The sequence below is a fragment of the Dermacentor variabilis genome, chromosome 8 (assembly GCF_050947875.1).
Source record: "Dermacentor variabilis isolate Ectoservices chromosome 8, ASM5094787v1, whole genome shotgun sequence".
Taxonomy (NCBI): Eukaryota; Metazoa; Arthropoda; class Arachnida; order Ixodida; family Ixodidae; genus Dermacentor; species Dermacentor variabilis.
The window spans coordinates 17,049,852-17,061,922 of NC_134575.1; the positions used below are offsets into that span (position 1 = coordinate 17,049,852).

Below are 12,071 nucleotides of genomic sequence, written 5' to 3' on the forward strand. Positions count from 1 at the left end.
ACAGCAGCCTGCAGTATTGCATTGGTCTTCTTGTTCTGACTGTGCTTTAAAACAGAGCTAGTCGTGTGCGAAACTTAATCCTCTGTTCCTGCTCTAATCCAACAAAATACACTTGCTGCCTACCTTTCGGTGTTGTTTGAAGCTGAAAACTTCTGCAACATCAAAACTCGGCAACAGAACAAAAAATTATTTTTTGTCACCTGTTAGCAACACTTTTCCATAAAAGTTAATTAAACTGGCAAAAGGTTGAGTTCATTTGTGTCCAGGTTTTCAATGCATTAGGCTGTATGGATATGGCGGAGAATTGAGTAGTTCGTTATATTGGAAATTTAGTAAAATCAGGTTTCGTTAAATCTGATAGACTGTATAGGTCGTCTACATTCATATTGTGGATGATTAACACATTAACTGCCGAAAACGAGGCAACTCGTCATCACAAGTGTTCCTCTGATGCTGACGAAAGTTAACTCATGAACTTCCACGATCTTTGCACATGTGTATATTATGCGTAGTTTCTTGTAATTTTGGTAAATAAATAGTACGCAATGGCTTCTGCAATTTCGTTTTTCAGTATCAGTAAAAATGCAATAGACATTCCTGACATACTTTTTCAGACTAAATTAGCAGAAACCATGCAGGTCCAAAAAAAAAGAAATCCCCACATTTAAGATTTTTTCGAAATTGTAATGGCAGTTAAGGGGTTAACGTAAACATGCAAAGTATGGAAGGGAGAGAGACACCGTAGTGTTGTGGCTTCACTTTTTCCATCTGTCTTTTTATTCCAGACATGTACAGTCAGTAACAATGCAAAAAGGAACATCTAATTCATATTCATGACAACAAAATTTACTTGTTTATGCTGAAAAGCAGAACACACACAGGGGTAAGTTCTTCATTAGGGCTAGCTACTCCCTAATACTGATTGGGTGATCCTCTTTATACAGATACATCCTGTTCAATCTAACTCTCCCAGACATGCAGTTTAGCAGCTTTTAGTATTAGGTGCCCTGGTTTAGAAATGGAAACAGAACTAAATGTGCGATATTTCACAGTTCCTTTTGCAACATTGATGAATTCAAAATTGGCAGATGGCTTGGCTTGTGCTTTAAAGTTGTGTAGAACTGCTACACTGATGCCCTATGAGGGACCAGTGCTGGTCAGGAGGCACTACAGCCATTTGAATGTGCAATTAAACTACGCCGACATAGTCCAGTAGAGAAGCTACGAAAACGACAGAACATTTTCAATGATAACAGACGCATCTTTGAATCAAAGTGTGCTAATGCCCGATGCGTGCAGCCAGGCTTTGTCCATAGCCGCGCATGTTCGGAGGAGCACTTGCGCTCCCACGTTCTAGCATCGTGTCGTTTTGTTCACACTGTTGCCATTGTGAATGCATAGACTCGCCCGCCTTTCCACTTTAATACAGATGCTGGACACGCGTCTCGGCATGAACAGTTAGCTTGCTGATATGAAATTGCAGCATTTCCTCTTGGAACCTGCTTCCTCTGCCAGCCATGTTGTGTTTTAAGGCACTGCTGTTGGCATGCGAAGTTTCAGTGCTGGTTGCCCACAGTGCGTTTTGTGGTTTCTTACATTCGGCCTCAGCTTTACAGACTTTTCAACACTCGGTTCAGAAGATCTTGCTTCCAATTTTTTAAAATTTTTTGTGGCTAAAGTGGAACATACTTCTGGTAAAGTTGTTGAGACCAGAGAAAGATCTGCAGTATAATGGTACTTTGCCATTTTCCCACTGGTACAGCTAGGAATGCTAAGTATAATAACTTGATCATCCTTTAACCCTTTCAGGCACCAAGTTAAATATGTCAATTGAAAGCTAACTTTCGCCGCATTTCTTGCATCTTCAAAATCATAAAGAGCGTACAGCTGCAGAACAGATTAAAAGTTTTGCATTATTTTGCGAGTTTTGTCCTACTTAGAGAATGTGGACTTCGCATGAAAACTCGATACTGCAGCATCCGATATGAAAGCATCAACTATTTCATGTCTAGCAGGCTTGAAAAACATCTATCCAGCCACTTGCAAATCAGGCTTGGTGCAAAACACTGCGACAAACAATGAAAAAAGTTAACCCGCTACACACAATGGCCTACTGACACCAAGCAAAAACACCCAACCGTCTACCTTTCCACTCGTTTTACTGCAACATCTTGAATGCACTATTCAAGCTTGCAGCACATTTCCAATCAGAAGTGTTTCAAGATGTATGCGGCACATTTGAGATATCATTACTTTCATCAATGCTTTCACTGTTGATGCACTATCTTGGCATATACAATTGTGTACACAGCACCTAAAAGGGTTAGGGAAAAAAAACACATCCGTGCATAGTTTTCCGCCAAGTCAAGGCATGCAATGCAGTGAAAGCACTGGGTAGTCCACAATGTGGAGTACGGTAGAGTCCAATATTCAAGGCTTTTCTGCCTCACCTAAAAGAATAGTTATGATTAAACTTACTGAAACAAAATTGTTAGTCCTATAAAATACCCCTTCACATTTTTAGGTGGTACCCCTTCAATACGGAATTTACAGCTAAATATGTGACACAAATGTAGCTTACATAACTGAGAGACAATTGTTCTTGCACATTTTGGGGTTGTTTCAAGTTGAAATATTTTACCCAAATATTTTAACATAATACTGCCAAGATACTGAACAATACAAAAGTGGGTAAATAAACTTTCTTTTGAAAATGTAAGAAAATGTCCCATATTATCAGTTCTACCTGAAAATTATAAATACTTTTCAAACACAAAGTTGGGGCCCACAAGAGAGAATGCATAGTAAATCACAATTATTCTAAGTTACTGAAAAAATTTCCAGCTTTCCTCAAATTCAGTAATTTCTTCTGAGATTTTTTCTTGTACTATGTTTTCCTTCTGATGGTATAATTCAAATGGTGGTGTGGCAATGGTGGTGGTCTTCCATTATCTATCGTCGTGGGTGCCACTGGTGCTGTATAAATTTCTCTAGAACTCCTCAGCCACTTGAACTATCTGATCCATATTAGTAATGATATTGCCGGCTTTGTCTCTTAACACATACGTCTGATTCTTGCCAATTCCTAGTTTCTTCACTGCTTTTAGGCTTCCTCCGTTCCTGAGAGCATGTTCAATTCTATCCATATTATACTTCCTTATGTCAGCTGTCTTACGCTTGTTGATTAACTTCGAAAGTTCTGCCAGTTCTATTCTAGCTGTAGGGTTAGAGGCTTTCATACATGGGCGTTTCTTGATCAGATCTTTCGTCTCCTGCGATAGCTTACTGGTATCCTGTCTAACGGAGTTACCACCAACTTCTATTGCACACTCCTTAATGATGCCCATAAGATTGTCGTTCATTGCTTCAACACTAAGGTCCTCTTCCTGTTTTAAAGCCGAATACCTGTTCTGTAGCTTGATCTGGAATCCCTCTAGTTTCCCTCTTACCGCTAACTCATTGATCGGCTTCTTATGTACAAGTTTCTTCCGTTCCCTCCTCAGTTCTAGGCTAATTTTAGTTTATTATAGCAAGTGTTCGCAATGCAAAAGGAACACGGTCTTCGAATTGCACACATTGTACCACTTGCTGCTCCGTAATTATTCCAGGGCAAGCAGGCAGTCTGCCTTCCACTTCGAAGTGTCGAGCAGCTGCGGCATGCTCCTCAAGTAGTGCGTTGTCATGCTTCCACGAAGTCCAGTGGCTATTTCACCCCATCGCAGAACCTGTACGACGTGGGACTGCCATTTTGTCTGCGGGTGCAAAAGAAAAAACAGAGAAAGGCGAAAGATACTCATGGGATTCATTATTTAAAAACGTTTTGTGCGCAAACAGACAGGGACAAAGAAAAGGGTAACACAAGGACGAGCGCTCGTCCTTGTGTTTGTCCTTTGTTTATCCTTTGTCCCTGTCTGTTTGCGCACAAAACAGTTTTAAATAATGAATCTGTTCCAACTAGGCGGACTCGCAGTTATACTCATGAAGACTGGCAGAAATGACAGCTAGGAGGGTTGATCACTGATCATGTTGAAAGTGGTGAAAAAGAAAGCTCCTAGAGGATGAATAAAGAGACAGAAGTGTTGATCACAGATTATTTTGATAGCGGTAGAAAAAAAGAAGCTTTTAGAGATTGGCAGATGCAACATGAAGATGAGTTAATCACCGATTATCTTGAAAGTGGACAAAAAATAAAACATGAGTAAGAGTTGGCAAAAATGGCAGCACTTCTACGGCAGCAGCTGTTACGAGGCACTTCGGCTCTAGACGTATCCACCAGCCTTACTTCTACAACCTCTCTGGCTGCCTCAAAAACAGCAGTTATAACGGAGTCTCATTGGACACGAAAATACTGTTGTCATATCCAATATTTGTTAAAGCACACACTCCTTACATGCTGATATCAGTGCGAAACACGTTTACTTCAATATATCTGATAATTTGTTATAACCAAGTTCATCGTACTGAGGTTCGAGTATATAGTCAAACCTTGATATATCAATAAATTTGGATATATAATGCATTACTACAGTAATGGAGTACTTTTTCTATTCTCTCACCGATATCACCTTGTAATGAATATATCCTTAAGAAGGTGCCTTTGTGACAGATGCGACTTTGGTATAACAGAGTTCAAACGTACTACATGCGTGCGAAGGTTGTCTGAATGTCCTTCAGCACTTGCGACGGTCGCAAAGTGCTAACAGCAGCGACTAACAATTCTAGTGGAAGCGGGACTTCTTGCCCAATATAGTTGTTATTGCAAAGCTGGGCGAGTCAAAGGTATCGGCAAGCAAAAGTGCTTGACAGAAGCGAACATGCGCATGCATTTTATCAACAATGCAAACATATTACAAAAACGTCTACGCCCTTTGGGACGTACCTCGTCCCCGAATACAGTAGTAATTGTTATCCATGCTTGCATTTTGTTTCTGCACTTGCTTCTTTTCTTTTAATAACACTGTGTCAAGTTGATAATGCTCATGCCGTTCATGACCTAGAAGTGGTGGGCACACAGCCTTAAAGGACGAAAAGCGCACAAAATAAAATCACTCAAATTTTTTGGAGGTGTTGCGTTTCGCCTGCGACACGTGGTTTTGCCGGCGCGACTGCGGCGGGGCGGCAGACATTTTGGCCCGATCGTCGTCGCCGCAACACTCATCGCCAGGTGTTTCCAGGCGCGTCTGCGGCGATGCGACCGCCTAGGGATCCTCCTCGCATTCCAGTCATTGTGCCCGAAACAGGCGATGCCAAAGCAGGGATCTCATTCCAGTTATTGGGCCCGAAACAGGCGATGCCAAAGCAGGGATCTCGTTCCAGTCATTGTGCCCGAAACAGGCGATGCCAAAGCAGGGACCATCCTCTCATTACAGTCATTGTGTCCGACCGGCAGCGCCACGACAGGGTGCTACGAGATCGTGCGCAGCGCCACGACAGGGTACTACGAGATCGTGCGCAGCGCCACGACAGGGTGCTACGAGATCGTGCTCGACATGGTGCTACGGCATCGCTACGACAGTGTGCGTCACCATTAGCCCATTGTACATTCGTGCTCGTCTTTTGAGGGGTTCCTTCTTGCCCTCAACTGCGAGAGTATAAAAACAGCTGCCCCCGGACGCCAAAGGGAGGGCTCCGATTTCTTCTGTTGAGTGAAGTGCTCTCCCGTCTCTCTACTTCGGTCAACCTGACCGCCAACTCTTTGCGATGTTAAAATAAACAAGTTGTTTCGTTGTTACCAGTCGACTCATGCTTTGCCGGGACCTTCGGATGCTTCAAGTTGTACCCCAGGCCGCCAGGCCAACGCTACCCTTGGGGCTTGCGACCCAGGTACAACCACGGGCGTCAGCGCCGAGTTCCCATCCGATCGCTCCAGTGTCGCGATCCAAACATCTGGTTGCCAGCGGTGAGATCGCCTACGACTTCAAACAACGGTCTGCCAGCGGCGAGATCGCGACAACGGAGGCCAGCAGCAAAGAGATGCAGTTGACAGTATGCTGAGCAGCTCAACGACGATCCGGGAGCAGTGCAACGAGCCCTGTGTGACGACTGGTTGCCTGCAGCGGAACGACTGCGCGGAATTCCTGCCTGCGAGGTTTGGTGAGTGCGGGACTTTCTTCTTCTGAGCTTTGCCAGGCTTTTTGTTAGTGTCAGAAACAGAGCTGGTAATTGTGGTTGTCGTTGCTGCCGGGTTAGTTTGCGGCAAGACAATAGTAAGCAGTAGAGAAAGCAGCATTCAGAGCAGCCATGGATTTGAAGTCGTTGCGCAAACCGAAATTGTTGGAGCTTGCAAGAGAGTTGGGTCTGGATGTCTCAGACAAACTAAGAAAACCTGAACTGCTAAAGGCTATTCTTGAGTTAGAGGCTGAGGATGACGAGCTGTCGGAATGCCTTGAGACTATTGAAGAGAGGGAGACTGCAAAAGAAAAAGACAGAGCCTCAAACAGTCGTCTGGGACGAGACAAAGGAAAGAGCGTTTAGCGCCCTAAAGAGTGCCCTAACAAGCCAGTCTGTGCTACGATCGCCAGACTATACAAAAGGGTTCATTGTTCAGTGCGATGCTAGTGAGCGAGGCATGGGCGTTGTACTGTGCCAACGGGAAAATGGAGAAGTAGAACACCCCGTCCTGTATGCTAGTCGTAAGCTGACCAGTCGTGAGCAGGCGTATAGCGCCACCGAGAAAGAGTGTGCGTGTCTCGTGTGGGCCGTTCAGAAATTGTCATGCTATCTAGCCGGCTCGAGGTTTATCATTGAGACGGATCACTGCCCTCTCCAATGGCTGCAGACCATCTCTCCCAAAAATGGCCGCCTCCTGCGCTGGAGCCTCGCTTTACAACAATATTCCTTTGAGGTGCGTTACAAAAAGGGGAGTCTCAACGGTAACGCCGATGGCTTAAGTCGAAGCCCCTAACGTAGGAATCAGCCTCAAAATTGTTGGTTACTGATGTTTTTCTTCCTGAGGCAGGATTTTTTTTAACATATTGCTTTTGTTTAGTGTTTCAAAGTGATGATATGCTTTCTAGTGCAATTTTTCAATTTGTGGACGCGTTCTGAGTGATGCTAGACTACTGTAAGGAACTAGGCAGTGGTATAAAAAGGGGAAAGAGCCTGGCAGGGCTTAGTGAGGGTTGTGCCGTGCTTGCTGACTGAGCGGTTGAGTTTCAGCGTAGTTCTAACGCTTGCCGGGAACGAGAACAAAAATGTGAACTCTCCCGAAGTCACTTTGCAGTGTCCCGTGCGAACCTGAACAAGAGAACGAGGCCTTCTCTGGGCGCTGCGCTCAAGGAACGTCGAGGGACGCCCGACTTCGGTTATGAGCATCATCGAGCGACATCCCTCCGGACAGCGGATGCAGTCCCCTGTCCATCGGGATCTCCTTCCCCCGGCGGGGCGGTCTGTTGCGTTTCGCCTGCGACACGTGGTTTTGCCGGCGCGACTGCGGCGGGGCGGCAGACATTTTGGCCCGATCGTCGTCGCCGCAACACTCATCGCCAGGTGTTTCCAGGCGCGTCTGCGGCGATGCGACCGCCTAGGGATCCTCCTCGCATTCCAGTCATTGTGCCCGAAACAGGCGATGCCAAAGCAGGGATCTCATTCCAGTTATTGGGCCCGAAACAGGCGATGCCAAAGCAGGGATCTCGTTCCAGTCATTGTGCCCGAAACAGGCGATGCCAAAGCAGGGATCTCATTCCAGTTATTGGGCCCGAAACAGGCGATGCCAAAGCAGGGATCTCGTTCCAGTCATTGTGCCCGAAACAGGCGATGCCAAAGCAGGGACCATCCTCTCATTACAGTCATTGTGTCCGACCGGCAGCGCCACGACAGGGTGCTACGAGATCGTGCGCAGCGCCACGACAGGGTACTACGAGATCGTGCGCAGCGCCACGACAGGGTGCTACGAGATCGTGCTCGACATGGTGCTACGGCATCGCTACGACAGTGTGCGTCACCATTAGCCCATTGTACATTCGTGCTCGTCTTTTGAGGGGTTCCTTCTTGCCCTCAACTGCGAGAGTATAAAAACAGCTGCCCCCGGACGCCAAAGGGAGGGCTCCGATTTCTTCAGTTGAGTGAAGTGCTCTCCCGTCTCTCTACTTCGGTCAAACCTGACCGCCAACTCTTTGCGATGTTAAAATAAACAAGTTGTTTCGTTGTTACCAGTCGACTCATGCTTTGCCGGGACCTTCGGATGCTTGCAGTTGTACCCCAGGCCGCCAGGCCAACGCTACCCTTGGGGCTTGCGACCCAGGTACAACCACGGGCGTCAGCGCCGAGTTCCCAACAGATCGTACCAGCAGTCCGATCCAAACAGAGGGTACATACAAATAAGCTTAATAAGCTAGGCAGGCACACTATGATACACACATTTAGACTGTTTAATGACAACTGGACAAAAAGAATAGAATTACCAAGGCATAATACGAATGCCACGACCAGTGGAAACTGCCTCCTTGCATGGTTAACCCAGCCGTAATGCCCACAGTATTGTACACATGCTATGCTCCACATACTTCAAAATTATCATTTACGAACAGGAAGCTTAATGCACAGACTACAGCAGCATTTTTTATATGCTGGAGCGAGTTTGTACTTGCAAATAGTTCAGCAAATTAATTAATAATGAATTACTTTGCTGAATTACAACTCGAATAACATTTCACTTTTTTTCTTCTTCTCTTACTCTCTTTGTTCTCTTACTTTCTGTGGTGAGAAGTAAGGATGATTAAATTGTTCCAATTTTACTTGATGTGGAAGTGCGTTTGGGCATTACACGGTTATGGCTAAAGCAACAATTAACGTAATTGGAAAGAGAAGCCATAGTAATCTGTCCTTGAAATATGTTTAAAAAGCCTATGTGGAAGTAGAAGCTTGTGCTGTCAGAGGCCAAATGCAATGAGATTTTGGACTGCATAAAAAGGGTAGTTTCAGACTGCATAAATATAGAGCAGCTTGCCTGCAACACCTTACATTTTTTGTATGAGTGAATGTCTTGTGGAAAGCTAGCAGAAATAGTCATTCTTGATGCCGAACCATAAAGAAGAAAAGAAAGAAAATTCTGAAAAACCTGCTGCCATTAACACTCACCAGATATGACATAGAACCTGGAACACTGAGAACTAACATGGCATCCAAGCATGACCTCCGAGAACATGTGATGCCAGAAGTGCACCGAACTTTTTGGAGAGCCATGTTATGGGACCTGCTTACCGCCAGGTGCCTGCTTTATCTACTAAGGGGCTATTTAAGGGCTGTTAGTAAGAAAATTAAAGTACCAGCCCAGCAAATTTGCTAAGATTGCTTTGACAGTACATACTATTAATTTACAGTTACAATGTAATCAAAGTGAAATTTCACTGCACTTGGCCCCTAAGGGAACATTAAAGAGAAAAGTAATGTGAATTGCATAGGGAAATAACCATCTACAATAACAGAAAAGGCACATTTATTATAAGAGGCTCAGTAAGCTATGAACAACGCGAAAAACGAGTGTCAACGCTGCTTTGAAGTTTCACGCTAGCTTGCTGTGATGTCATGGATTTTGACAGTGCCTGCTTGAGCCTGGTTAACTTCTTATTGGTAAAGATGGTCTACATTGTATTCTAAAGGAGCCAAAGATTGATCTTGGCAAGTGTCAAGAACTTTGACTAAGCCACAGCAGCCAAAACTCTGCAAAAATGCTTTGGAATCCAAGAAATACCGCTCACATGTCGGCACAGAGGTTTTGGCTAGAAATTTAAGAACTTTGAGCGTCATTTTCTCTTGCAGTAATCAACCTCTTGCCGTGAAATTAGAAATTAGAGTGAAATTGTACTCCAGTGGTATGTTACAGTTTTCGTTTCTTAAATGCGTCACTAGGCTTCCCGCATAGATATCATCACAAGGCAAGTTGGCAATTTTACTCAACGAGGTGTTTCACCTGGTCAAGTCCATGAAACAGGATCAAAATGGATGGATTTTGTCTTCGCAGATTTCGAATGTCATCTGCAGGGCAGGCATACTTGGAAACCTTGTCGGCTGTAAAGAATTGGGAAAAGCTTCAGGCAAGGTCATTTTTTAACACTTAGTTTTGCCATATCAGTGGATTTTCTGCCAGACCTATCAGGTTTTATGCTTGCCAAAAACCTGCTTTGTACAGACAGCTAATTGTGTTTTAGCAGAGTTCAAATGCAGTTAATTTCAGTAGCTCTCTGCTGGAGTCACAGAAATATTAGGGAATTTTAGAGTACCTATATCTATAATGTTTGAAACCGAATCTTTTGAACAAGAAATTGCACCTCTGAGTTGTGGTGCCTGTCTTTGAGACTACAGATGACGCAACGCCAAAATCTCCTTGTAGAACTCATCTGACACATTTTTATTTATTAAGACCGATTCTCACTTAAAAGGTATTCAATAACCATACACTCAACATTTACAAATGTGTTGTAAAACACAAAGACAAAAACAACCAATGAATGAATGAATAAACGGAGAAATATATATACGCAGAAACAGTTAAAACACAAAAAAAGAAATACAGGTATGGAGCAAAAGCAAATAAACACAGATATGGGAAAAGAGCATTATTAGCAAAGAAACAGGTAAACCGAACAGAAAGTGATAAATACAGAAACGGAACAGAAATACATACAAAAACATAAAAGAAGATATACATAGACACAGAAATCACTAGTGCTCGTTTCACTCACATTTTGTGCATTTGCACTTTGTTGGTTGCTTGCATGTTCATCATGTAGGTACTAACAGGCCCAAATGTTTTTAGTGATTGCAGCATTGAATCACTAATTAGTTGATATGTGCGCCACAATAAATTTCTTCTCTGCCTTAACTGATATTATATATCACTGAAAATTTTCATAGTACTCTTTTTGGCAGATTTTGAAAAAAGAAAGAAGGAACGTTTAGCACATTTTAGGTGATATTGTACGTTGGCTTAGGAGAGTTTTGGGGGGAAAAGAAAAAGGCAATTCTGCTTATGAGTACCCACCGTTGTGGACAATGACACACACTCTGCTCGTACACTGCTGGTTCCGTAGACTCTCCAGCCATCTGTTCACGCTTGTGCAGCTACACGTAGCAACATGCAAGGAAGGCACATGGTTTTCACTTAAACATCAACATAGTGAATTCAGATGTGTCATACTTTGAACTTTATTTGCATCAAGTACAACTTTAGCTGATGCCGGAGGCTAAACAGAAGAACAGAGCAGCAGGCCCCCCTTTAATGGCAGAGAGGCAGAGCACAAACACACGCAAAAAAGCAAGAATATATATGTACTCAATCTCGGGATATTCGTAACAACAAGTAGCTGGCCCAAATTACATGCAGGTCACAAGTGAATAGCATAAATTACCATAGGAATGTGGGTAACATAGTTCCTACTTTTTCTATGCTTGCTATTCATAACTGATTGTTGCTAGCCATGCACTTGCCCCTACTACAATGCTCGATTAGCCCTGCAGCTTTGAAGATAAACAAAATAAATAATTGGCATAACGAACGGCCAGAACTTGAATTACTGCCAATCATGTGCGAGAGTGTCAAGTATGAAGACTAGAATGAGGACGCAAACCTCGTTAGAGAAGTGATGTCTAAGATGATCACGCAAAGCAGGTTGTTCTGGATGCTTGGAACTTCTTTGAGCGCTTCCACAGACTTGAAGGAGTTGCTGCAAATTGGAAGACAGCATGGGAAAGCGATTAAAAACCATGAAGCCTGTGATTCGTTGATTGTACGTCTGGCATTTCCCACACAGTTGCCAAATGCACCTCCTGCACGACTCAACCTATTAAGCTTTCACTGCAAGGTCACCCAATGCGTTTTTGCAAGCTCTCTCACTTCTGTGGAATTTTTCTAATTTCACCAATCTGCACATAAGGGTGTGCCTTTTAAGAGTATTCGAGCTTGGGTCCTGCCCGTTGTAACACTCACGTTACGTACATTGCCCTTGTAGTGGCACTACTATCGCTTGCCACCATGGAGAAGAAAAAAAAACTAAAGCTAGTCAGCGACCAAGAACAAGTGGTATACCGCTGATGCTTTCCTAATAAATGTGGCTGGGGTCACCTTCACTGGC

General features: G+C 43.9%; 1 long non-coding RNA gene across 1 annotated transcript; it reads right to left on the reverse strand.

The window, feature by feature from the left end:
• Positions 1-753: 753 nt before the first annotated feature.
• On the reverse strand, positions 754-11,784 carry LOC142589721 (uncharacterized). The gene is made up of 4 exons (XR_012829917.1): positions 11,568-11,784; positions 10,982-11,061; positions 9,911-10,008; positions 754-3,752 (listed from the first exon to the last, which is right to left on the reverse strand). It is a non-coding gene; the product is annotated as an uncharacterized LOC142589721 (long non-coding RNA).
• Positions 11,785-12,071: the final 287 nt, after the last annotated feature.